We start from the raw sequence: 4,629 nt of genomic DNA, 5'->3' as shown, positions 1-4,629 counted from the left end.
AGGTGGGAGGATCACTTGAGCCTGGCAGGTTGAGAGCTGCAGTGAGCTGTGATTGCATCACTGCACTCCAGTCTAGGCAACAGAATGAGACCCTGTCTTAAAAAAAAAAAAAAAAAAAAAAAAAGTGATAATTTCATAAGGAGAAGAATAAATAGCATAATGTGGCAGTCAGTAGTTATCAGGATCTGCTTTGGTTGGGGTGGTCAGGGAACGAGATGGTATTCTGAGTTGATAACGGCATTCCCAAGAGAAGGAGTAGCACGTGCTGGGCCCAGTGATGGGAGAGAGCCTGGCTTGTTGTGGTTGGCGGAGCCCACTCTTCTTTCTTCTCACACCTTTGTAACACTTCCTCTCCCATCTGCATTGTCAGCTTGTGATCTTGCTTCCTATTTCTTCCAGAAAATGAAAGGAACAAGAAAGAGAACTTCTTGAATCTTCTCTCATCACACCTGTGCACCCACCTGCATTACATACTCTGTGTTTGCCTTTTCCCTATGTATAAACCGAGTCCCTAGTAAAGGCTGTTTTCCATGTGTACTGGGTCCTGGAGTCTTACCTCCTGCCTGCTCATACAGTACTCCACCCATGTTCTTCTCTCTGCTGCATCATCAAATTTTCCTTCTCTATTAGGTCCTTCGCATCAACCTGCTAACTTGCTATTTTTTCCATTTTAAGAGGAAAAACACTCTTTTAATGCCATTTCTCTCCAGCTTACTACACATTTGCCTCCATCTGTTTAATGAAGAATTGCTTGGGAAAAAATTGTTTAATTTGTTTCCCCTAAATTTTTCCCAGCCGGGTGCAGTGTCTCACACTTGTAATCCTAGCATTTGGGAGGCCAAGGAGTTTGAGACCAGTCTGGGTAACATGGTGAAACCCCGTCTCCACAAAAAGTGCAAAACTTAGCAGGGTATGGTGGTGGTGCACGCTTGTGGTTCCAGCTACTTTGGAGGCTGAGCTGGGAGGATCACTTCAGCCCAGGAGTTTGGGGCTGCATTGTGTCGTGTAGTACCACTGCTCTCCACCCTGTGCAACACTCACTTGGCTTCTGTTTTCTTCGTACCTACTGGCTACTGCTTTTCTTTTCTTTTCTTTTTCTTTTTTCTTTTTGAGACAGAGTCTCGCTCTGTCGCCCAGGCTGGAGTGCAGTGGCGCGATCTCGGCGCACTGCAAGCTCCGCCTCCCGGGTTCACGCCATTCTCCTGCCTCAGCCTCTCCGAGTAGCTGGGACTACAGGCGCCCGCCACCTCGCCTGGCTAATTTTTTGTATTTTTAATAGAGACGGGGTTTCACCGTGTTAGCCAGGATGGCCTCCATCTCCTGACCTCGTGATCCGCCCCCCTCTGCCTCCCGAAGTGCTGGGATTACAGGCGTGACAGGCGTGAGCCACCACGCCTGGCCTGTCTACTGCTTTTCTAATCTTTTCATTTTTAATTTCATTGTGGTAACAACATTTCACATGATAGCTACCCTCTGAACACATTTTTAAGTGCACAATACACTATTTTTAACTATAGGTAAGACATTGTGCAGCAAGTCTCTGGAGCTTGTTTATCCTGCTCAACTGGCGCTTTGTGCCTGTTGATTATTAACTCCCACTTCCCATTCCCCCCACTCCTGGCAACCTCCATTCCACTCTTTGATTCCAGGAATTTGACTATTTTAGATACCTAATATGCATGAAATCATGCAGTATTTGTCTGTGACTGGCTTATTTCACTTAGCCTAATATGCTTAAGGTTTATTTGTGTTTTCGCACGTTGGATCGTCTTAAAGGCTGAATGACATTTCATTGTATGTAAATATCGCTTTTTCCTTATTCATTCACCTGTCAATGGTCATTTAGGTGGTTTTACATATTGGCTATTGTGAACAGTATCACAGCGAATATGTGAGTACTGTTTTGTCTATGAGATTTTGATTTTAATTCATTTGGATGAATACCCGGATGTGCAACTACCAAATAATATGGTAGTTCTATTTTTAATTTTTTGAGGAGCCTCTGTACTTTTTTTTTTTGGTGTTTGTTTGAGACAGGGTCCTGTTCTGTAACTCAGAGTGGAGTGCAGTGGCAGGATCCTAGCTCACTGCAATCTCATATATGCCACCAGGCCCAGCTGATTTAATTTTTTTTTTTCTTTTAAAGATGGGGTTTCACTATGTAACCCAGGCTAGTCCTAAACTTCTGGTCTCCAGCAATCCTTCTGCTTTAGCCTCCCAAGGATTTACAGGCATGATGTACTATTTTTTATAGACAGTGTACCATTTTGCATTCCCATCAACAGTGTACAAAGGTTCTAATTTTTCAATATTCTCACCAACACTTGTTCTTTGTTTTTTGATGCTAGCCACCCTGACAGGTGTGAGATTAGATCTCATTGTGGTTTTGATTTGCATTTCTCTGATGAAAAGATACATTAGGCATCTTTTCATATACCTGTATATTTAAATTTTTAGCACATTTTAATATCAGGATTTTTTGATTTTTTTTTTTGAAAACGTTTCTTCTATATTTCAGATATTCACCTCTTATCAGACATAGAGTGTATTAGCTAGGGTTCTCCAGAGAGACAGAAGCAGTAGGATGGGTGGATGGATGGATAGATAGATAGTTGGGAGGGGGTTTATTAGGGAAATTGCCTCATGGGTATGGAGGATGAGAAGTCCCATGACAGGCTATCTCTAAGCTGAAGACCCTGAGATGCTGGTAGCATGGCTTAGTCCGAGTCTTGAAATGTCAGAACCAGGGATGCTGTTGTTACAATTCTCAGTATGAGGCCAAAGGCCTGAGAACCTGGTTTAGATGGTGCCCATTCACACTGAGAGTGGTTCTTCCCCACTCTATCCCCTGACTCACATGCCAGTCTCCTCTTGAAACATCCTCACAGGCAAACCCATCAGCATTGCTTTATCAGTTCCTAGATATTCCTTAATCCAATCAAGTTGACTCCTAAAATTAGCCATCACATATGGTTTGCAAATATTTTTCCCATTTAATAGGTTGCCGTTTCACGCTGTTGATTGTTTTTGTATGCTGCACAGAAGCTATTTGATATAGTCCCACTTGTCTATTTTACCTTTTGTGGTCTGTGCTTTTGGTGTCATAGCCATGAAATCATTGCCAAGACCAGTGTCACAAAGATTTTCCCTTATGTTTTCTCCCAGGAATTTTGTACTTTTAGGTCTTACATTTAAGTTTGCATGCCATTTTGAGTTGATTTTTTTGTATCTGATATAAAACAAGTGTATAATTTCATTCTTTTGCCTATGAATATCCAGTTTTCCCAACATGATTTTTCTGAAGATACTATTCCTTCCTCATTGTTTATTCTTGGCACCTTCGTTTCAGATCAGTTCACTGTATATGTGCAAATTTCCTTCTGGGGTCTCTATTCTGATCCATTGATCCAAGTGTCTATTTTTATGACAGCAGCATACTCTTTTCATTACCATAACTTTCTAATATATTTTGAAATTAAGAACTGTGATGCCTCCAGCTTTGTTCTTTTTTCTCACAATCGATTTGACTATTTGAGCTCTTTTGTGGGTTCATATAACTTTTATAGTTGTTTTTTCTATCTCTGTAAAAATGCCATTGGAATTTTGATAGGGATTGCATCGAATTTATAGATCACTTTGGGTAGTATGGACACTTTAACAATATTAATTCTTCTAATTCATGAACATGGGCCATCTTTCACTTAATCATTTCTTCTTTAATTTCTTTCACCACTGTTTTATAGTTTACAGTGTACGAGTCTTTTCCCTCCTTATTTAACTTTATTTCTAAGTATGTTATCTTTTTGGTGATATTGTTTTCCTATTTTTTTCAGCTTATTGTTGGTGTATAGAAATGCAACCAATTTTTGTGTGTTGATTTTGTATTCTGTCACTTACTTATTTGTTTATTAGTTCTAATAGGTTTTTAATGGAGTCATTAGGGTTTTTTACACATAAGATTATGTCACCTGCAAAAGGGATAATTTAACTTCTTTTTTTTTCTGAATTGGATATCTTTTTTTTTTTTTTTCCTTATGTTGCATAATTGTTCTGGCTAAGGCTTCTAGTACTATGTTAAATCAAAGTGGTAAGAGTGAGGATCTTTGTCTTTTTCCTGATCTTAGTGGAAAAGCTTTCAGTTTTTCAGTGTTGAATATGAGTAGATGTGGAATTCTTATATATGGCCTTTACAGTTGAGATACTTTCCTTCTCTTCCTAGTTTGTTAAGAGTTGTTGTCATGAAAGGGTGTTGAATTTTGTCAAATGCTTTTCTTCATCTATGAGATGCTCATGTGATTTTTATTCATTCTGCAATGTGTGTATCACATTAATTGGTTTGTGTCTGTTGAATCATCCTTACATCCCAGGGATAAATGCCACTTGGTCATAGAATATGTTCCTTTTAATATACTGTTAAGTTTGATTTGCTAGTATTTTATTCAGGATTTTTATATCTGTATTCATCAGAGATATTGGCCTGAAGCTTTCTTTTCTTGTGGTGTTGTGGTATCTTTGTCTGGCTTTGTCAGGGTAGTGCTGGCCTTATGAAATAAATTATATCAGAGATTCCCTCCTTTTCAATTCTTTGGAAATGTTTAAAAAGGCTTGGCCTTAGTTCTTCTTTAAACG

The sequence above is a fragment of the Rhinopithecus bieti genome, unplaced genomic scaffold (assembly GCF_001698545.2).
Source record: "Rhinopithecus bieti isolate Rb0 unplaced genomic scaffold, ASM169854v2 scaffold_72161, whole genome shotgun sequence".
Classification (NCBI taxonomy): domain Eukaryota; kingdom Metazoa; phylum Chordata; class Mammalia; order Primates; family Cercopithecidae; genus Rhinopithecus; species Rhinopithecus bieti.
This window is presented reverse-complemented; position numbering follows the sequence as displayed.